The sequence below is a fragment of the Sus scrofa genome, chromosome Y, assembly GCF_054392235.1.
Source record: "Sus scrofa isolate SSC_HxYL_T2T_F1_AM1 chromosome Y, Sscrofa_HxYL_maternal_Yorkshire_Landrace_v2.0, whole genome shotgun sequence".
NCBI lineage: Eukaryota > Metazoa > Chordata > Mammalia > Artiodactyla > Suidae > Sus > Sus scrofa.
Genome location: NC_139402.1, coordinates 3,296,792 through 3,319,593, shown reverse-complemented (window position 1 = coordinate 3,319,593; position 22,802 = coordinate 3,296,792). Strand labels below are relative to the sequence as shown.

Here is a 22,802-nt window from a genome sequence, read left to right as displayed (position 1 = left end):
ATATTGTAAGAGAATGTATGTGTATGTATGACCTGGCCAGTTTCCTGTACGCAAGTTGACCTAATGCTGTAAACCAGCTATACTTTAATTAAAACTTTTTTTTAAGTTAATGTAGGATCATGTCATCTGCTGCCCCGATGCCAGATGCATGATGCCTGGGTTAGCAGCAGCCTGGCCGTATGTAGGTCCCCCACACCAGTGATTCAATCAGAATCCACTTTTTAACAACATCTGCCAAAGGTGTATGTGCCCATTGAAAGCTGATAGCCAGGGAGTTCCCATCATGGCTCAGCAGTTAGCGAACCCAACTAGCAGCCATGAGGAGGTGGGTTTGATCCCTGGCCTTGCTCAGTGGGTTAAGGATCTGGCGTTGCCATGAGCTGTGGTGTAGGTCACAGACGCAGCTTGGCTCTGGCATTGCTGTGGCTGCAGCTCCTATTGAACCTCTAGCCTGGGAACCTCCATGGGCCGCAGGTGTGGGCCTAAAAAAGACAAAAGACAAAAATAAATAAAGTTGATGGCCAGCACCTGCTTAACAGGAATGCAGGGTTGTTTAGCAGGAAAAAAAAGGAGAGAAAAGGAGGAATAAAAGACGAGGAAGGGAGTCAAAAAAAAAAAAAAAGAATGTTTGGTTTGGAGTTCCTACTGTAGAAAGGAAAAAAAAAAAAATCCGAATGCCCTGTAGACAGAAGGGGATGTTTACCTGAAAAAGAAAAAGCGAAAAACAAGAAAATAAAGAAGGAAGAGTGATTAAAATTTGAGTCTTGCCCCACAGGGTGTGTTCCACACCCCAACATCCCTCACCATTGATGTTCCATGGCCATTCCAGACTGGCTACATTTTAGGAGGGCCTTGAACAAATGACAATTGTAATAGAAACATCCTACAAAGATGCAGGTGTTCCCTGGTGGCTCAGCGGGTTAAGGATCTGTCCTCGTCACTGCAGCACCTCAGGTTGGGGCTGCGGCATGGATTCCATCTCTGGCCCAGGAACTTCGCATGCCAAAAAAAAAAAAAGTTTACAGAGACGCTATGTGCATATGTACGCGCTATGTGCATATGTACGCAGTGTGGGAGATTATTTGAGTGTGTCTGTGTGTTTCCATTCCTTGATAATGGCAACAATGTAACTCAGAAAATGAGAAACTCCAGATGAGTAAACTGAAAACTAGACAGGAGGGCACGTGCCCAAGATCCATGCCCCCGGGTTTTGATCTTGTCCCTAGGATAGGGCTCTAGGAGGGCAGGAAGAGGATTAAGGAAAAATATCCCCATATCCGGAAGGGTTTGCAAAAGCAGAAGTGAGCCTGGCTTCCTTGACCTCGCTGCCCTGGGCCATTAACCTCTTGTTTGCCTCACGCCTCCTCTGCCTCACTGAGCAATTGCCCAGGGTTCTGGATTGAGATACCGCATGGGGTGAGCGCTGGCTGAAGAGTCAACGAGTGTTTTCTCAGTTCCTGCCTCTCCCCAGTCAACCATAGGCTCTTCTCCAAAAAGAAGCCTGGGAGCCAGGAGACAGGGGATTTATCAGGTCAACAGCGCCCCCCTGGTCATCATCAGGTGACCCAGCATATCGGGTCCTTCCCAAGAATCCCCTGGAGCCTCACCTCCAGGACACTCCACCCCCAGTGCCTTTTCTGTGTCTTCATCACTCACATCCAGGAACGAACCAACCCAAAGCCAACCCACAGTCCTGGGGAGAGGCTTCCCTCAGTGGAGCTGCACAGCGCACAGGGAAGTTCCTGGGGTTTCTGTGCCGTCCACATGCCCCCAGCGAGGGTCTTTTGGCTTCAGACTCGCAGAGCCCGGCTGACATTAGGCAACACACCAGACCAGCGTGGAAAAGAGCTGAGGTGGAGCCATGTGGGGGCTGCAGGGCCCGCCCCTCCCCGCGCTGGTCCCCAGCTGCTGTTCATTCCTCAGAAGCAGGTGCAGCTGCAGCAGTGCGCATGTGCGGCGTCCTCTCAGGTTCCAGGCTGGTTCCCAGCTCAGACCTCGCGGCATGCAGAGTACACACAGGGGGCTCCCAGGAGGTGCCCGGGGGTGCGGACCCAATTCAGGATCCTTGCAGGTGAGTCGAGCATAGCCTCTGCCCGAGAGCAGGTCGCTCCAGGGCAGAAAGACCTTGGGAACATCCTGCGAAGGACCCCGAGACTGACGTTGTCACGAGGGAGATGGTGCCCTGCCAGAAGCGCAGGGCCCTGCCTGGCTTTCTCACCCCACAAAAGCCGGCGGGCATCGCAGGTAGAGCTAAGGGAGGGGGTATGAATGCCCTGGGTGTCTGGGAGGCAGATGAGGATTCACTCAGCGCTGAGCCGCTGGGTTTGTTCCCAGGCTGTTGCAGGTTGGGTTCGTGTCGTTGGCTGGGTTTGCCCGCTCCCCAGGGTTGGCAGCTCTGCCCGCCTGAGTCCTTCCTCTGGAGTCCAAGGTGACCTGAGGGGAGGCGTTCATTCGGGTTCTGGGTCTGACCTTCTGGCTTGGGGTCTCTCCCTGTCTCCCTTCTTCTTCTCTGGCCCTTTCTCCCTCTCTCTCCTCCGCCCCTCCCCCCTCTCCCTGGCTCTTTCCTCTGGTTCTGTCTGTCCCCATCTCTCTGTCTCCTTTCCTCTCTCCTGCCACCCTCTTTCCTTCGTTTTTTCCCTCTCTGTCTCCCTCCCTCTCTCCTTCCTGACACCCCATCTCATGTCACAAAGCCTTTAAGGAAAACCACCAGCCCTCCTGGAAGACTTCAGAGCTGGTTCCTAGGAATCCACATGCCAGGAAGGTCATTATCAGTGAAAACATGTTTGAATCAAATACACCAGAGAATTTTCAGGACGTGATTTGTTTGTTTTTTCTTTCAAAAACGGAAGGCTTTTTGTTTGTTTACATGGGGCAGGGGGTTGGGTGTGCTGCCCTTGGTGTGGGGTGGTGAATGTTCTGGAAAGATGGCTCTTTTGGGGCTTCAGAGAATGGATTTCTGGGGCCTGTGCAGAGCAGGGAGACCTGTCCTAGGCCTTGGGAAAGCCTGGACCTGGGCGGGGTGGGGACAGACGGGGTTCAAGAGAGAGCACCAGGACTGGGGCACGGGTGGCTGTGTTTGTTGAAGGGCTGGAGTAAAGCCACTTTCGGCTGGTAGCCCACGAGTCCCAGAGCCAGACAGGAAAGGTGGGGTCGAAGAAATTGGGGCTCCTCTGGGGATGCGACTTAAGCGGATTCAACTGTGGACACTTCAAGGGCCCTGCAGAGATGAGTCCAGGCCATGGGAAAATGATCTCCCAGTGACCCCGTCTTGGAGCCCCTGCTCTTCCATCAGCTGCTCTTCCACGAGGCCCTTCAGGACACACAGTGGGGCAGGGGGAGTCTCCTCAACCAGCGAGCGGAATTGGGAAGACACCATCTCCACAGGGCAGATGATAAACTAGACTCTTAGCTCACGCCATGCTCAACCAGTCCCTCAAAATGCAGTCAGGATTTCAGCCTCACATCTGAAACCCTAAAACACCTGGGGAAGAGTTCAAGACCGAGGTGGCAGCAAGGATTCACTAGCTCTGACAGCCAAAGCAAAAAAACAAAAAAAAACAAAAAAAAACCCACAAATGCAATGGCACCAAACCAAAAAGCAAAAGCAGGAAAAAACAAACAAATGAACGTCTGCATAAGAAAGGAAACAATGGGTCAGAGAGACATTTTCTCCTTTCCTGCCCAATGGGAGAACATATTTCCCAACTCTAGAGGATTTAAAAGCTTCCATCGCTCTCCAGAGTGGCTTGGGATGTGGTGCTTTGGAACAGGAGTTGTGAATTCCTGGTTGATCCAAATCAGGCAGTTTGTCTTAATTATGCCAATAAAGGAACTCATTGTTCCTTCTTAGCGAAAGAGGCCCAGCTGTGCTCTGATGGGATTTCTGCATCCCTGGAGGATGAGGGGGTCTCTAGGAAGCTGGCTGATTTTTCAGAGGGTTGGTGGGCTTTCATGAATTCCCTGAGGACCCCTTGGATGTGTGTTGCTTCTCTAGTAAAACCCAGAGATTCTGTGTTGCCTGCAGAATACACTTGGGACAAGCCACCTCGGTGCTCTGAGCAGCCCCCCAAGCTTTGCAACTCAGATTGTGTTTCAGAGATCCATCTCAGGCTCCCGAGGCTTCTTGCATCCAATTTCCCTTCCATTCTCTGAACACGTACAGGCCCTCGGTGAAGGCGGACTTGGGGAACTTCCTGGAGGCAAAGTGTTCACGTTGTGCCAGCTGTGACCTCCCTGTCCTGGGCATGCCTGCTTCCGGGGCTGGACCTGGAGAGCCGAGACCAGACCCTTCCAGGTTCCTGGGGAAAAGGATGTTCCCTCCCAGGGCCACCATTCCTCTGAGCTCAGAGAAATACAAAGAGAAAAACAAGAATCGCCGAGTTCTAAGAGACCCAAAGGCTGCAGAGTGACATTCAGCCTCTTCCTAGTAGATGTGTTCTTATCTGCTGATGCAGTCCAGCCCCATCCATTTCTTTTGTCTTTTTTTTTGTGTGTGTGTGTGTCGTTGTTGTTGTTGTTGCTATTTCTTGGGCCGCTCCCGCGATATGGAGGTTCCCAGGCTAGGGGTTGAATCGGAGCTGTAGCCACTGGCCTACGCCAGAGCCACAGCAACGCGGGATCTGAGCCGCGTCTGCAACCTACACCACAGCTCACAGCAACGCCGGATCGTTAACCCACTGAGCAAGGGCAGGGACCGAACCCGCAACCTCATGGTTCCTAGTCGGATTCGTTAACCACTGTGCCACGACGGGAACTCCAGCCCCATCCATTTCTAAATGAACAGCTCTCCGTTCCCTCTTCCTTCTACATGGCACCATCCCCATCCCCGTTTCTCAGGGTCCACATGCATCTTAGACGGGCTTCTCTTACCATGAAAACAGCATTCACGAAGGTCAGAGCAGAAGAGCACCTGCCCATGTCTTGTGAAACCTTTCGTGAACTTGGTGACCATCGCTTTGTAACTCAGTCCTTTGCTTCCACGGGTGCCCTGATTCTCCTCTACCTCCCTGACAGTTTTTTCTTCCTCTTTTCCTTACTGGGGTGCAATTCACATAGTATTACAATAAAGCAGAGAATCCAGTAGCAGAGTGTTGCGCAGCCATCACCTCTCTTGGCTCTGGAACTTTCTCTGCCCTCAGCAGGAGCCCCTGTCCCCAAAAAGCAGGTATGCCCTGTTCCCCTTCCTCCTACCCTTGGGAAACAGTCAGTTTTAATTTCTCTGGATGTACTTATTCTGGACATTTTCTATCAATGGAATCTTAAAATGTGTGGTCTTTTGTGTGTGGGTTTCTCTCCCAGAGCATTGTGTGTTCAAGGTCCATCCATGTGGGAGCCTGTGTCAGAGCTTCACTCCTTTTCTTGGCTGAGTCATAGTCCACGGAGTGGAGGGACACCATGCTGCCTATCCATCGACTCATCCAATTATGGACACTTGGGCTTGTCCACCTATCCATCATGTATCCATCCATCCATCCATCTATCTACACATTATCCATTCATCTACCCATCCATCCATCCACCCATCCATGGACCCTTGGGATCTTTCCACTTTTATCCATCATGCATCCACCCATCCATCCATCCACCCATCCATGGACACTTGAGCTGTGACCACCTTTATCCATCATCTCTCCATCCACCAATCCATCAAGCCACCCATCCATCCATTCACTATCCATTCATCTGTCCATCAATCCCTCTATCCATCCATCCATCCTTCCACCCACCCATGGACACGTGGACTGTGTCCACCTTTGGTGACTGTTCATAGTACTACTGTGAACAAGTTTTGTTTCCACACCTGATTCCGCATCTTCAAGGTATATACTTAGGAGTGGAATTGCTGGGGTCTAGGTGACTCCACTGGTTTGGCCCCAGCAACCTCCTTTTCATCACTTTGCCCTCCCTGACCCTTGGGGGTCTGGGCCCTGGGTCTGGCCCTCTTCTCTTCCCATTGCCCACACTCTGGCTTTCCTGGGTTCAACTATGTCCCCACTCCTGTGTGCCCGGGTGATCCCTGGAACCCCCTGCATGCAGAATGGAGCAACCCTTTTGTGTGTGTTTCTGGCCCCAGTTCACATTCCGGTGACCGCCATTCACCTGGAGATGGTCCTGTCTGCCATCCTCCCCTCCTGTGTTTCTCTTTTCTTTTTCTTTCTCATTTTATTGGAGTAGAGTTGACCTACAATGTGTTAGTGTCAGGTGTGCACCAAAGTGAATCAGTGATCCATATACACATGTCCATTTTATTCCAGATTTTCCCACATAGGTGACTATAGAACATTGAGTAGAGGTCCCTGCTCTGCATAGTAGGTCCTTGTTCATCTATTTTATGGACAGTAGTGTGTATTTGAGAAGATTGACATCTGGATTGACTTCCATCCCACAAGCATAGTCCTTCTCTTCATTAATTTAGGTATTTCTTTAAAATTCGATCTTTAACAACAATTCCTGGTGTTTCTTTTTGTATTTTCACTTTAAAAATTTTTTATTGTTATTTTCCCAATGCAGTTTTTTTCTGCTGTACAGAATGGTGACCCAGTTACACATACATGTACACATACTTGTTCCTGCCATGATCAGGCTCCATCATAAGTATCTCGACATAGTTCTCAGTGTTACACAGCAGGATCTCATAGCTAATCCATCCCAAAAGCAATTGTTCTTATCTATTAACCCCAATCTCACAATCCATCCCACTCCCCCCCCCCCTTGGTAACCACAAGTCTATTCTCCAAGTCCATGATTTTCTTTTCTCTGGAAAGGTTCATTTTGTAATATATTAGATGCCAGATATAAGTGATATCATGTGGTATTTGTCTTTCTCTTTCTGACTTAGTTCACTCAGGATGAGAGTCTCTAGTTCTATCCATGTTGCTACAGATGGCATTATTTTGTTCTTTTTGATGGCTGAGTAGTATTCCATTGTGTCTATATACCACATTTTCCTAATCCAGTCATCTGTGGATGGACATTTGGGTTGTTTCTATGTCTTGGCTATTGTGAAGAGTGCTGCAATGAACATGTGGGTGCGTGTGTCTTTTTCAAGGAAAGTTTTGTCTGGATATATGCCCACGAGTGGGGTTGCTGGGTCACATGGTAGTTCTATGTATTGTTTTCTAAGGTATCTCCATACTGTTCTCCATAGTGGTTGTACCAGCTTCCATTCCTACCAACAGAGTAGGAGGGTTCCCTTTTCTCCACACCCCCTCCAGCACTTGTTATTTGTGGACTCATGAATGAGGGCCATTATGACTGGTGTCAGGCGGTATCTTCTGGTAGTTTTGATGTGCATTTCTCTAATACTCAGTGATGTTGAGCATTTTTTTCATGTGCTTATTGGCCATTCTGTGTATCTTCCTTGGAGAAAAGTCTATTCATGTCTTTTGCCCATTTTTCCATTGGGTTGTTGGCTTTTTGCTGTTGAGTTGTATAATTTTCTTTTTTAAAAAATTGTGTTGGAGTGGAGTTGACTTAACAATGTTGTGTTAGTGTCAGGAGTACAGCAATGTGATTCAGTTAATACATACACACATATCCATTCTTTCTCAGATTCTTTTCCAACGTAGGTTCTTACAGTATAATGAGTGGACTTCCCTGTGCTATGCAGTAGGTCCTTGTTACTTATCTATTTTATATACAGTAGTGTATATTCGAGGGGACTGACATCTCTGTTGAATTCCATCCCATCCATCTTCATTAATTTAGGTATTTCTTTAAAACTGTATTCCTAAATATGTTATATTTTTAAGGCTTGCTTAAATGGTATTTTTTCTTTACAAGCTAAGTTATCAGGCCCTTATCTTTTTTACAAGTTCGGTTATCAGGCCCTTATCAGATATACCCTTTACAAATCTTTTCTCCCAGTTTGGAGGTTGCCTTTTCATTTTGGTGATTGATACCTTTTGCTATGGAGAAGCGTTTTAGTTTTATAAATACCACTTCTTTCTTTTTGCTTTTGGACCCTGTCTCTTTGGTTTCATGTCCAAAAAGTCATTGCCAGAACTGAGGTCAAGGAGGTTTTCCTTTAGGTTTTCTTCTAGGGGTTTTGTCATTTGGGGTTTTACATCTAAGGTTTTAATCCATTTTTGGCAATTATTGCATATTTCTATTCAAGTGGAGTTGAGTGACAATGTTGTGCCAATGTCTGCTGTACAGCAAAGTGACTCCATCATACATATATATTCATTCTTTTTTATATTTTTTTTCCATCATGGTCCATCCCAGGAGATGGGATAGAGTTCCCTCTGGTCTACAGTATGACATTGCTGTTTATCCCCTCCTGTGTCTCTGACCTTGGGTGATTGTGCTCTGGTTTCTGCTAAATCCCTCATTCAGAGGTGTGGAGCTCTCCTTTATCTGCAGAACCTATCAGTCTCCCAGAATGACAGGTGCTCCATCCGACATACTTTTATCCTCGTCTTTCTTCATGCTTCTGACACTTTGGTGTACAATTTTCCATCTATGCTGCTTGAGTGTCTTGGACCCTTCCAGCCCTAAACACCTTGGACCCTTCAAGTCCTAAACATCTGGGAACCTTCCAGTCCTAAATGTCTTAGACCCTTCCAGGACTAAATGACTTCATGTCTTCCCCAAGCCTCCAACATAGAACCCACTCAACAGCATCTTCCTAAAACTGTAATGGGCAGGCACAGAAAACCACCACACTGATAGGAGAGGCATAAAGAGATGTAGCCCCAGGCCTGTACTGTCTTTCCTAAGCTATCCCCCTTCATCTTTCCATCTACACCCCAAACATTGTAGGGCCCCCAAGGAGCCTCCTGCCTGATGTCTCTGCCCCCATTGTCTTTCTGGAGACATCTTCCTCATGTTTCAAAAGCCAGACGAGGCATTGTCTTCTCCCCAGAGGCTTGTGTGACCCCCAGGTCAGATCTATGGTTCTGTTTGCCATTACTTCTGAAGTCTGTGCTTCTGTCTATCATGCTATACACTGAGCTGCATTCTGTCTTTTTTCTAATTCTTTTAGGTGGTGGGTTAGGTTGATTCTTTGAGATTTTTTTCTTGTTTCTGGGACAAAGGACTGTTCAAGGAAGGCTATGAATTTCCCTCTAAGATCTGCTTTTGCTGCAAAAATCCCATAGGTTTTGCATTATTGTGTCTGAGCTGCATTCTGATTCTCTGTTAACAGGTTGGCCTCCCCAGCAAGATGCCTGCCAGGGTTATCTTTGATTGTATTTCTGCTTCTAGACCCTGGACCAGCAGGTGGTGTGTGATGGGCATTCAGTAGGTGTTTATGAGCAGGGCCAGCCTTCTGTTTCAATAGATCCAGGGGATGCTGAATATCAGAGCGGTGCAGGAAAAACAGTGTGAATGGACAAATGCATCACGGTTTCAGTTGAAACACCAACACAAGAGTTGAGCTTCATACATCGGAACTCACTCAGTTCCCTGCTTTACCTGCAACCTCCATACGAATACTCATGGCATTTTCTATGGCTTTGCTCTTTTCCACAGGTAGGATGCAGGTTTCTGATCTATCTTTCCATTTCAACATCTCACAGGCACCATGGTAAAATTTTACCCTGCCTTGGTGATGGCCAATTTCTTCTCTCATTTTCTTCTCGGATCTTAGCAACCCAATTTTTAATTTAAATGTATGCTTTATCTAGCCCAACCCACTCCTTCCTGCATGAATTCCCTCAGCAAAGGTCAGTGTTATAAAGGGTCTGGGATATGGATGAACACCCTCCCTTGGTCTGTGTTCCCCTTTGCTCTGAAATCTTCACTTTGCATCATTTGGAGGAAGATACACATTTTCATGATCTCCCCTCCCTTTGCCGTCCTCCAAAACCTTCAACTCATTGAGGGCAGAAGTTGCTGCTGATTTTTAATGACCTGCTCAAACATCGCACAATACACACCACTCAATGGAGATGATCAGTATTAGGAAAAACGACAGCCGAATTCTGGAAGAGGACCACGCTGGCACAGCCAGGCTGTCATCATAACACCAGGGGCTCTCCTGGTGACAATGCCATCTGCACTGTGTGTCCCCAACCCCAGGCCTTCTCATTCCCCAGCAGCTCTCACCTACCCCCCGAGATGATGAGTGGGTTGGTCCACATTTGCATTCGCTGTTTCATGGGTAGATGTGTCCCCCATCACTCTTGGCACACACATATACTTATTTTAAACACCCCACTCATTTAGAAGCTTCCCTCTCCCGCCTCTCTCCCATCACAGCCAGGATGTCATGGTCATTTGCCAGCAGACAGAAGTGCCCTGGCTGAGGCCATGTCCAAGTCACTCCAGGTCCTTGGACACTGGCTTAAGCGGTGCTATTGTGTGTCTAATTCAGTTAGCTGTCATTCCAGAGCAGAGCTTGGTGGGAGGGTTATCTAGACATTTTATGGCCTGGCTCCCCTCCCTTTTTGCCCCCGAGGGGTCTCTCTGTGCACATGGAATGGGGGTTTCCCTAACCCTGAGGATGGGGAGTATGTGACCCCTTTAGTCTTCTGTCCAAGCAGGGCTCAGCCCCTCTCTGATCCTATCATCACCATTGTTTCAAAAGTGCACAGAAGACCAGTACCAGTTATTTGTCTTGTGCCTGCTGTCATTTCTCTCTTGAAGTGTAGACAGGTGGCTGCTTATAAATGTCCAGCCTGGAGTCCATCCACCTGCTGCCTCGGTGCCTTTGACTCACACTCGAAGGCACATTAGTTGTCCTGATCCTGATGAGTTTTCTGGTGAATCACAAAGAGGATGGAGCAGGCCCCTCTTCCTTTCTAGCCTCTAGTCTTGGATTGGTGAAAGGAAGTAACTCTTCTTCCTGGAGTGGCTCGTTCTTGGTTATTCAGAACCCTGCATCTTTGTTACAGGTTAGAGCTCCATGCCTGTGCTGTAAAGACTAGTTCTATGCATGAGCTCTTTGTAAAAGGCAGAGACGATCATCCTAACGAATGAGGGTCTGATATGTTTCTGCACAAATTTCCCATGTTGAAACCTGCTCCAGGACTAGATGCTATTAGCTTTGCTGATAAAGCAAAAGAAAAAAAAAGCAGCTGTGAACATCCATAGCATAGATTTCTAACTCCTGGGGATAAATGCTAGTTCAGGGTCCATCTGCCACGTGGTCAACCTGAGAGCCTTCGCAGATGAATGTAAGTGCATCACGCTGGGTTGGAAAGGTCTGGGTCCTTGCGGGCAGCGTCCTTTAGCCAAGGCCATCCTTGACTGGGTCTACATATGCAAAGACTTGCTCTTAAAGCACTGAGCCACTGGGAAGTCTAGGAAGATGCTGAAGGCAGAACTCAGCAGGGTCAGGAGATGGCTGTCTCTGGATTTCACTTGGAGCACACTGGAAAACCAGGGTGGGTATTTTAAAGGCTCAGTCGGGGAGCTCACAGGAGACCCTACCCCAGGAGGACTGGACCCCCAAGGACCAAGGAGAAAAGTGAGAATCTTTTTTTTTATTTAATGATTTTTATTTTTTCCATTATAGCTGATTTAGCGTATTCTGTCAATTTTCTACTGCACGATAAAGTGACCTCATCACACACATATATACATTCTTGTTCTCACATAATCCTTCATTATGCTCCATCATAAGTGACTAGATATAGTTCCCTGTGCTATGCGGCAGGATCTCACTGCTTATCCATTCCAAAGGCCATAATTTGCATCTGTGAACACCCGATTCCCAGTCTATCCCACTCCCTCCTCCATCCCCCGGCAACCACAAGTCTGTTCTCCAAGTCCATGGGTTTCTTTTCTGCTCAATTGTGCTGTGTATTAGATTCCAGATATAAGTGATATCATATGGTGTTTACCTTTCTCTGACTCACTTCACTTAGCATGAGAGTCTCTAGTTCCACCCGTGTTGCTGGAGAATCGTATAACAACCTATAATGGAAAGGAACATAAAAAAGAATGACTATATTTGTGTGTATGTGTAAAAAGAATGAATACATGTATATATATTTTTAAAAAGAATGAATGTGTGAGTATATACATATATAAAAGATTGAATATGTGTGTATATATATATTTTAACAGAATGAATTATGTACACATATATATGTATATATGCAGTGGGGACAAAGGACCCCATGCTGGGACATGAGCCAGTCCTCTGGCTCCCGCAGTCCTGGCGGGAGGGTCGTGTTCATTTCTTCCTCCCACGGCATCACAGAGATTATAAACTACAGTTGCCAGAGTCCTGGAGGGGAGGCTGGTTCATAATGACAGTGAGTGTCACCACTGCACTCCCCTCGGTCCAGAATTTGGGGACCCCCTATGGAGCCCACATTCTGACAAATAGGAATTAAAAGATGCAACCAGTCCCCAGGATCTGGCATATACTGCAATTACATCTTCCTCCCCAGGACATCGAAACCCACCTCTTCTGCATCCCTGTTTCCCCTCTTGGTTCCATTTAAACTCTAATTCCCGGAGCCACTTGGATGGACTTAGAGATGCTCATACTAAGTGAAGTGAGTCAGACAGAGAAAAACGAATATCATAGATAATCACTTCTATGTGGACTCTAACATAGGACACAAAGGCACTTACTTACAAAACAGAAACTGTCTCATAGACAAAGAGAACAGTCTTATGGTGATCAAAGGGGACAGGTGGAGGGGGGAATGAACTGGAGGTGATGGACTGGCATGTGCACACTGAAGTCTGTGGAATGGCTGGCCATTGGGGACCTGCTGTCTAGCACAGAGAACTCCGCCCAATATTCTTTGATCATCTCTGTGGGAAAAGAATCTGAGAGAGAATGAATGTGTATACATGGATCACTGAGTCACTTTGCTGTACACCTGAAACTAACACAACATTGTAGACAAACTCTACTTCAATACATTTTTAAAAAGAGGAAAAAATCTCTAACTCCCCTTTAGCAACATTGGATGTTGGAGTCAGGCATCACTCTGTCCTCTCCATCCAGAAGCTGCCCCTTGTCTCATTGGTAAATTCACGAATGAGGGGTCATTTCATGTTCCTGGCTATTTAGAAATTGACAAACTGTAGAAGGGTCTTGATAATATCTCTTGCAGGTAATGCAAAGAAAGTGTATGTTTCTTTTCATTAAAAAAGCTCATTGCAGGGTCAAGTTCAGAAGTGAGGCTCCATGCTAGAGGTCTCCATATGTTTTGATCCCGAATGCATTACTTAATTCGGAGGGGTGGTGTGCGTTTCTTCCATAGAAATAAATTCAAAATTTTAAAAGGCTCATGGTAGGAGTTCCCGTCATGGCTCAGTGGTAATGAACCCGCCTAGGATCCGTGAGGATATGGGTTTGATCCCTGGCCTCATTCAGTGGGTTAAGGATCCGGTGTTGCTGTGAGCTGTGGTGTAGGGTGGCAGCTGCAGCTCCTATTCAGCCCCTAGCCTGGGAACTCCCACGTGCCACAGGTGAGGCCGTAAAGATAAGTATGTAAATAAATAAAAACTCATGGTGGAAAGTGCGTGGCCAGTACAGAAAAGCGTTAGAAGCGGAGACACCTGCCGTCAGTGTTCCTGTTCTAGTTTTTTTGTTACTGACATTGAGAGCTATTTGAACTTGGTTCTTTATTTAATAACATATCATAAATGCTTTTTACATGGGATAAAAATTCTGAGCAAATAATGTTTTCTCATTTTGTGGGTGACCCTGCAGCATATGGAAGTTCCCGGGCTAGGGGTTGAATTGGAGCTTCCACTGCAGGTGCACACCACAGCCACAGCAACGCCAGATCTGAGCTGCACCTGCAGCCTACACCACAGCTCATGGCAATGCTGGTTCCTTAAACCACTGCATGAGGCGTGCCAGGGATGGAACCCGCATTTTTATGGATACTTATTATTCTTATGGATACATAATAGTATCCAATTCTTATGGATACATAATAATAATATCCTATTATTCTCATGGATACATTTTTATGGAGTTGGGTTTTTAACCTGCTGAGCCACAACAGGAACTCCTAAGCAAGTAATTTTTAATGGCCTCATATACACACCCAAAAGGATATCCCTGGTCCCCTGGTAGTTGAAGACCCAGCCATTGTCACAGCTGTAGTGCTGGGCACTGGTTCACATATCACAGAAGAGGTGTCATTTCATATCTGTGGGATCCCCAGGGTGACGTGCGTGGGTGATGAGTTTTGGTTTATGTAAGGGTGGTTAAGTCCCAGAGTTGCAAACGTGTGGTGTGGAAAACCGATCTGGGACTTGCCTCCAGCACGTGTAGCTTTGGTGTTCAGGACCAAAGGGAGCCCAGACTTGCACTCACAAGGGAGGAAGGCGAGGCCTGGGTGCTCTGAGGGTCTGCCGAGACTAGAGGCTGCCTCCGAATCCCTCTGAACACAGCACTGCCTGGCCCCAAGCTCCTGGCTGCATCATGTCTCTCCTGCATCACGTCTCTCTGGCATCTTTACAGGTGAGGGAAGGAGGCCAAGGGGTGAGGCTGCTTATGGGGTGGAACCCACACCTGTGCCTCCTGGGGTCCAATTCCCAGCACCCTCCAAGCCCCTCCCATCTCCTGTCTGCAGTCTGGCTGCCACTCACTCAGCCCTGCAGGCTTCCCCATCCCCCAGCCAACACCTGAATCTTTTCTGGATGTCAGGTCCATCTGCCCAGGACAGCCACAGGGCAGCCCCATTCCCATCCTCTGTGAGGGTCATGGAATCCCAGACTCAGTCTTTGTTATGATGAACAGACTTGGTTTCCTAGTGAAGCTTCGGATTTGCAGGAAAATTGAGCAGGCAATCCAAAGATTTCCTGTTGCCATTTTCAGTCTTACCTACCTTCTGTTTGAGGACACGTGTCTTGTCATTGATGAGCCAGTATTTCTTAAATTTTGTATTATAGTTGATTTACATTGTTGTGCCCATGTCTGCTGTACAGCTCAGTGCCCCAGTCACTGGGGATTATGCATGTAACCCCTTTCTTACACTGTCCTCCCTCTTGGTCTATCTCAGGAGACTTCATAGAGTTTCCTATGCTATAGAGCAGGACCTCATTGCTTATCCATCCTCAGTCATAGTTCATATCTACAAACCCGAAACTCCCCATCCAGCCGACTCCCTCCGCCTCCCCCTTGGCAGCCACAAGCTTGCTCTCTATGTCTGTGAGTCTGCTTCTGTACTGCAGACAGGTTCATAGCTGCCATGTTTCAGATTCCACATAGAAGTGTTATCATATGATATGTGTCTTTCTCTTTTTAGCTTATTTCACTTAGTATGAGAATCTCTAGTGGAATCCGTGTTGCTACAAATGGCATGATTTCATTCTTTTGATGGCTGAGTATAGGGACCAGATCTCCTCAATGCGTTCCTTGGACTGTGGATATTTTTGTGTCCATATCTTGGCTGTCATGAGTTAGTATTGAATTTTTTTTTGTTTGTTTTTGGTAGGTTCCAAAGTGTGTGGACGTACCTTCATGACGTAAATATTTATGGAGCACCTACTGTCTGCAGACTATCTGGATAAGAGGAGTGTGTGAGTCAGGACGATAGAGAGGAATCAGCACCCCCACAATCATCTTTGTGCCTCCCTGGGTGTGTGTCTGTTTGAAGTGTGCAGGGGGGTGATTGAGAGAAGAGAGGAAGAGAGAGGAGAGGAAGAGGAGGAAGAAAGAGTGAGAGTGGGAGAGGAAGGGAGGGGGAGAGAGGGGCCCTCATGCCTTCTAGACGAAGAATGTGGAATCTCCACAGCAAGATCAGGGAATGAAAGCCCCGAGAGGCCACAGCTGATGGAGACAAGGGCCCTGGCCAAGGGCTGGCTGAAGGATCTCCCAGAGTTTTCTTATTTCAGCCTCTCCCCAGTCAACCATATGCACTTGTCCACCAAGAGAAGCCTGGGAGCCAGGAGACATGTCACAGCTCAACTGATCATTAGATCCTCCCCCATACCGGGTCCTTGCCAGGGGACTCAGCCCCCCTGGTTATTGTCAAGCCACCCAAGGTAGCTGGTCCTTCCAAGGGGCTCAGCCTCCCTGGCCATCATCTCGTGACCCAGCTCACCTGATCCTTCCCAAGAAGGAGCCTCACCTCCAGGACACCCCACACCCGGTGCCTTTGCCGTGTCCTCATCACACACATCCAGGAGCAAAGCAACACAAAGCCAACTCACAGCCCTGGGGAGAGGCTTCCCCCCAGTTGCGCTGCACAGCGCACAGGGAAGTTCCTGGTTTTTCTGTGCCATCCACATACCCCCACAGAGGGTCCTGCGGCTTCAGGCTCCCAGAGCCCGGCTGACTTTGGTCGACACACTAGGCCAGCAAGGATCCTAGCGGAGGTAGAGCCCTGTGGGGGCTGCAGGGCCCGCCCCTCCCGGAGCTGCTCCCCAGGTGCTGTTCATTCCGCAGCAGCCTCAGCGGAGCGCATGCGCAGCGTCCTCCCCGCTGGCTCCGGAGCCCAGAGCTCGCATGCACAGTACATCGAGGGGGCTCCCAGGCGGTCCCCGGGGGTGCGGACCCGAGTCAGGATCCTTGCAGGTGAGTCGAGCATAGCCTCTGCCTGGGAGCAGGTCGCTCCAGGGCAGAAAGACCTTGGGAACATCCTGCGAAGGACCCCGAGGCCGACGTTGTCACGAGGAAGAGGATGCCCCAGCTGAAGCAGAGGTCCCTACGTGGTTCGCTAACCCCGCAAAAGCCAGGGGGCGGCATCGCAGGTCGAGCACATTTGGGGCAAGGGGTGAGGTGGGGAAGGAGCCCTCTGAGTTTCTGGGAGACAAATGAGGAATGGCTCAGCGCCCAGCGGGTGGGTTTGTTCCCAGGATGTTCCAGGTTGGGTTCCTGTCGTTGGCTGGATTTGCCAGCTCCCCTGAGTTGCCAGCTCTGCCCGCCTGAGTCCTACCTCTGGAGGCAGCAGCGACCTGTAGGGGATGCATTATTTTGGGTTCTGGGTCTGACCTTCTGCTGTGGGGTCTCTCCCTGTCTCTCTTCTGCTCCTCCTCTGGCCCTTTCTCCCTCTCTGTCCTTCCCTCCTTGGCCCCTTCCCTGGCTTTCTCCTTCTGGTTCTTTGTCCCCATATCTCTGTCTCTTTCTCTCAGTCTCCTCCCAGCCTTCCCCCATCCTTAACCCCTCTGTCTCCCTCCCTCTCTCCTTCCTGATACCCCATCGCAGGTCCTAAGGGCTTGAAGGACAGCCACACCTCCAGCATCCCCTACAAGCTGGCTCCTTGGGCATTTGGTGGGGCAGGGGTGTCTCCTCCACCAAGGGGCTTGGGAAAGCTGCCTCTGCACATGGCAGACACTCCTCTGGACCCGCAGCTCCCCACATGCGAAACAATTTCCTCCCAAGGCAGGCAGGACTTCCGCCTGCATCTCCAACCCGCAAACACCTGGGCAAGAGCTCTGGACACAGGGCTCAGCAGGGATGCGGGCGCTCTCCCAGCAAAAGCCGAGAAGCACACCAGCCATGGCACCCCACCCGACCACAGCACGCAAAACCCTTCTGCACAGCCCAGGAGGCAATGGCGCCCAGGGCCGCGTTCTCCACTCCCGCAGAAGGGAAGCACGTCTTGGCCCCCTTCTCAAGAGTGGCAACACTTCTGGGGCTCTCCAGCCTGTCTTGGGAGTTGGAGCCTGGCCAGAGGAGTGGGGAATCGGAGCTGCCACTCCTGGTGGACCCCACGGGCACAGCACTGCCCGATCCGAGCCTCATGGGCAACCTCCACCGCGGCTGACGGTGAGGCTGCCTCCGGAAGCCCCGGAGCAAGGCCGGGGAGGGAACACGCCTCCCCTGGAGACGCCTCGGGTTCCGAACCCAGTGAGCCACACCGGGAACTCCAGGTTTTCTTTTCGCCGACTGCTGTTTTCTGCACATGCCACCCCCTGGGGGGAATCCCGAGGTAAGTCCCTCCCTCAGGGTTTCAGGCCCAGTCACCTTGCCCCCTTTGGAAAGGGCACCACCAGCCATGCATCTTCTTTGGCCCGTCAGGGGACACATCCTTCCACTCCTCCCTCTGCAGGGCTGTCAAAAAGGCACTTTCTGCAGGGTTGGATGTGGCAGGGGGGTCGGAATGGGAAGTGCCAGGTGGTGGTCGCTCCAGTGCCTGGTGGTCTGTGGAATGATGGCCCCTTGACCTTCTCTGTGCTCTGAGGACAGCTCCCAAAGGAAGGGTTTGGGGGAGTGTTGGAGAGGAAGAGAAGACAGCACGTGCAAGAGACCTCCACGAAGAAAGAAGCCATGAGGGGCAGAAAGCAGTTCAGCCAGGAGGAGCTCATCTGGGCAAAGCCGGATCCACCTAAGTGGCGGCCGAGAGCCGGCTGAACGTCAGGGAAACTCTTGTCACTGGGTTGACACTTCTTGGTTCTCCCTGTAACACCATGGGAGCCGCACCCCCTTCCCCTTTGCACTCGTGCCCCTGCAGCGGGACTGCCTGGGTGGCCTGCAAGGCATGCTGGGACATGTGGGGGCCTATGGAGGGATCTTTGTGGAGCCCTGCCTCTGTGCCACACGCTCAGATCCCCTGACCTTAAACACCAAGACATATAAAAATAGCCCTTACCTCCTCCTAGGAGATAGCTTGGTAGTCTTCCCCCCCCCCCCATTTAAATATACCCATTTAATGGCTGTATCTGCTACCCATGGAAGTTGCCAGTCCAGGGGTCAAATCAGAGGTGCAGATGCCAATCTACACTAGAAACAGAGACGCACCACATCCGAGCCTCACCTGCAACCTACACCCCAGCTCAGAGCAATGCAGGGTGTTTAACCCATTGAGTCAGGCCAATGACGGAACCCACTTCCTCATGGCCCCTATGTCAGGTTCTTACCCCACTGAGCCAGCCCAGGAACTCTGTGGCCCTGGGATCCTCTGTGTCTTTGGGCTTCCTAGCAGTATGGATCGTGAATGTAAGAGCCGAGACCAGAGAAGGTCATGGTGGACCTACCGGGTCGGAGCAGATTCCGGAGGTGTGAGCCATGCTGGGAAGAGAGTTGTGGGGTTTGTGGCTGTGCCTTTGGCGTGCAGAAGCTGCATCCTCTCTCAACAGGTGCAGAAAAAGCCTTTGACAAAATCCAACACCTCTTTCTGATAACAACCCTTCAGAACGTGAGCCTAGAGGGAACCGACCTCAACATTCGAAAGGCCATATATGACACACCCAGAGCTGCCATCCTTCTCAGTCGTGGAAAAAGGAAAGTCTTCCCATGGAGAGAAGGCACAAGACCAGGATGTCTGCTCTCGTCTCTCCCATTCAACCTAGTTTTGGAAGTCCTAGCCAGGGCAGTCAGAGAAGAAGAGGAAATGCAAGGAATCCCAGTGGGAAAGGAAAGAGTAGGATGTCCCTATTTGAAGATGACATGATACTATCCCCAGAGAATCCTCAAGACGCTCCCAGAAACCTGTTAGAGCTCGACCATGAATTTGGCAAAGTCGCAGGATACAAAATGAATATACAGAGATCAACTACATTTCTAGAGACTCACAATGAAAGATCCACGAGAGAAATTAGGGAAACAATCCCCTTTACCATCGCATCAAAAAGAATAAATACTTAGGAATCAACCTACCTAAAGAGACCAAAGACCTGTATTCTGATTACAATCAGATGCTGTTGTAAAAAATCAGAGATGACACAATAAGATGGAAAGACCTTGCTCTTGGACTGGAAGACTCCAGATTATCCAAATGACTCCACTCCCCACGGCTGTCTACAGATTCAGTGCAATCCCTGTCAAGTACGAAGGACATTATTCACAGGACTAGAACAAACTCTCTGCAAGTTTCTTTGGAAGCACAACAGACCCAGCAGAGCCAAAGCCATCCTGAGAAAGAAAAGGGAGCTGAACGAATCAGTCTTCCTGACTTCAGACTGTACATACAAGCTACAGTCATCAAAACCATTTGGTACTGGCACAAACTCAGAAATGGAGATCAGGGGAACAAGACAGAAGCCCAGAGGGAAGCCCATGCACCTGCAGTCCACTCAGTTATGACAAAGGAGGCAAGAGTATACAATGGAGAAAAGACAGTCCCTTCCCCACGTGGTGCTGGGAAGACTGGACGGCCACTGTCACAGAATGCAATTAGAACCCTTCCTAACCCCATACACAAAACTAAACTCAAAATGCACTAAGGACCTCAATGTAAGACCAGACGCACTAAGACTCTTAGAGGAAAACATAGGCCACACCCTCTCTGACATGAACCACAGCAATGTCTGCCCAGATCCACCTCCTAGAGGAATGACAATACAAACAAAAATAAAATATGGGACCTAATGAAGCATAAATGTTTCTGCCCAGCAAAGGAAGCCCTAACCAAGACAAAAAGGCAACCCACAGAATGGGTGAACACACTTGCCAGTGAAGCGACTGACAAGGGATTCATGTCCGGAATTTATAAACACCACCTGTAGCTCAATACCAAAACAAACAAACAAAAAAACAAAAAACCCTTAGCAACCCCAACAGAAAATGAGTAGATCTGTCAACAGACAGTTCTCCAAAGAGGATGTACAGATGGCCCACTAACACATGAAAAGGTGATCAAATCACTATTAGGGAAACGCAAAGCAAAAGCTCTGTGAGCTGCCCCCGTACCGCAGCCAGCGTGTCCATCATGCAGACAGACGTCTGCAAACAGGAAATGCGGGGAGGGTGTGGAGCAAAGGGAACCCTGTGATACCAGTGGTGGGAATGTCAGTTTGTACAGCACTGTGGAACACAGGAGGGAGAGTCCTCAGAAGACTCAAACTAGAATAAGCATTTGATCCAGAAATCCCACCCCGGTCATCTCTCCAGAGAAAACCATGGCCCGAAAAGATCCGTGTACTCCATTGTGCGTTGCAGCGCTCTGAACAAGAGCCAAGACAAGGAACCCACCTCAATGTCCATCGACAGAGGCGTGGATAAAGATGTGGTCCATAGACGCAAAGGAGTGTGACTCAGCCATGAAAAGGAAAGAAGGAAAGGCATTTGCAGCCACATGGGTGGACCTGGACACAATCAGGCTGCGTGAAGCTAGTCAGACAGTGAGACACCCATATCATGTGCTATCACTTGCATGTGGCATCTAAAAAAAGGACACCGTGAACTTCACTGCAGGCCAGATACAGACCTATAGATTTTGAAAGACTGATGATTTCCCACAGACACAGATAGGAGGGTGGGGGGAAGGGCTGGAGGTCTAGGATGGAAATGCTATAAAGTCAGGTCATGGTGGTCAAGGTACAACAGTAAATACAGAAAAATTCATTGAGTAATTTTTTAAAATGTTGGAATGTAGTTGATTTTTTATATAAAAAATAAAAATGGGCATATGCCTCAAGAGGTCTGCACTACTTTTCTATTTTTTTGTTATAACTGATATACAATGTTGTGCCAATTTCTGCTATTCAGGAAAGTGACACAGTCCATCAAATGTGTATTTATATATATTTTTTTCTCTTATTATCTTCCATTACGTTCTATTCCAAATGACTAGATAGAGTTCCCTGTGCTGGACAGCAGGACCTCATTGCTCATCCATTCTCAATGTCCTAGTTTGCATCTACTCACCCCAACCTCCCCACCCAGCCCCCTCTCTCCCCCTCCCATTCCGCCTTGACAACCACAAGCCTGTTCTCCAAGGCCATGTGTTTCTTTTCTATGGGAAGGTTTACTTGTGGCAGTGATGGGATTCCAGGTATAAGGGATCTCCTGTGGTGTGTGTCTTTCTCTGCCGGACTGACTTCCGTCAGTATGAGAATCTCTGGTGGCATCCCTGTTGCTGCTCATGGCATGATGTCCTTCTTTGGATGGCCGAGTGGTATTCCACTGTGTATGTGCACCACATCTTCATCACCCATGCCTCTGTCCTTGGCCATAGAGGTTGTGTGCATGGCTTGGCTCTCACGAGCCAGTGTTGATGCTTTCTTTTGTTGTTTTTGGCTGGGCCACAGTGTTTGGAAGTTCCTTCATGCCCTAAGTATTCATTGAGCCCCTCCTGTATGCAGAGTCTCTAGATGAGAGGGGTGTGTGAGTGAGAACGTCCCAGAGGAATAAGCACCCCCATGGTCATCTTTGTGCCTCCCTGTGTGTGTGTTTCAGGTGTGGAGGGGGTGCTTGAGAGAGGAGAGAGGAAGAAAGAGGAGAAGAGGAGGAAGAAAGAGTGAGAGCGGGAGAGGAAGGGAGGGGGATAGAGGGATGCTTATGCCTTCGTCTAGGTTCCCAGGAAGGATGTGGCATCTCCACAGCAAGATCAGGAAATGAAAGCCCCGAGAGGCCCCAGCTGATGGGGCCACGGGCCTTGGGCAAGGGCTGGCTGAAGGGTCTCCCGGGGTTGTCTTCATGCCTGCCTCTGCAGACAACAGGATGCTCTTGTCCAGCAAGCGAAGCCTGGGATCCAGGAGCCAAGGGGATTGAGCATGTCACCAGCTCACCTGGTCCTTGTCAGGTCCTCCCCCATAACCGGTCCTCACTAAGGGACTCAGCTCACCTGGTCATTGTCAGGTCCTCCCCCATACCCGGTCCTGGCCAAGGGACTCAGCTCACCTGGTCCTTGTCAGATCCTCCCCCATGCCTGGTCCTCTCTAAGGGACTCAGCTCACCTGGCCATCATCTGGTGACCGAGCTCACCTGGTCCTTCCCAAGAATCAGCTGGAGCCTCACCTCCAGGACACCCCACCCCTGCTGCCTTTGCTGTGTCTTCATCACACACATGCAGGAACAAAGGAAGAGAAAACCAAAGCACAGCCCTGGGGAGAGGCTTCCCCGCCAGGTGCCCTCCGCAGCCCACAGGGAAGTTCCTGGGTTTTCTGTGGCATCCACATACCGCTCTGGAGGGTCCTGTGCCTTCAGGCCCCCAGAGCCCAGCTGACTTGAGTGGACAGAGCAGGCCAGCATGGCACAGAGCTGAGGCGGA

The 22,802-nt window shown here is 49.4% G+C and overlaps 1 protein-coding gene across 28 annotated transcripts in view; it reads left to right on the top strand.

The window, feature by feature from the left end:
• LOC102159510 (polyprenol dehydrogenase) overlaps positions 1-22,802 on the top strand; it is a 335,615-nt gene that overhangs the window by 247,862 nt on the left and 64,951 nt on the right. For 2 of the 28 annotated variants that reach the window (XR_014836176.1, XR_014836152.1), the window contains 3 exons: positions 15,363-15,506; positions 17,002-17,801; positions 18,949-20,167. The exons of 6 other annotated variants lie outside the window; for them this stretch is intronic. The gene's annotated coding sequence lies outside the window, so the exon portion shown is untranslated. Of the gene's footprint in view, positions 1-1,923; positions 2,812-15,362; positions 20,168-22,802 lie in introns of those variants that run through there. 20 more of the 28 variants (XR_014836168.1, XR_014836153.1, XR_014836155.1 and 17 more) reach the window with 19 other exon arrangements.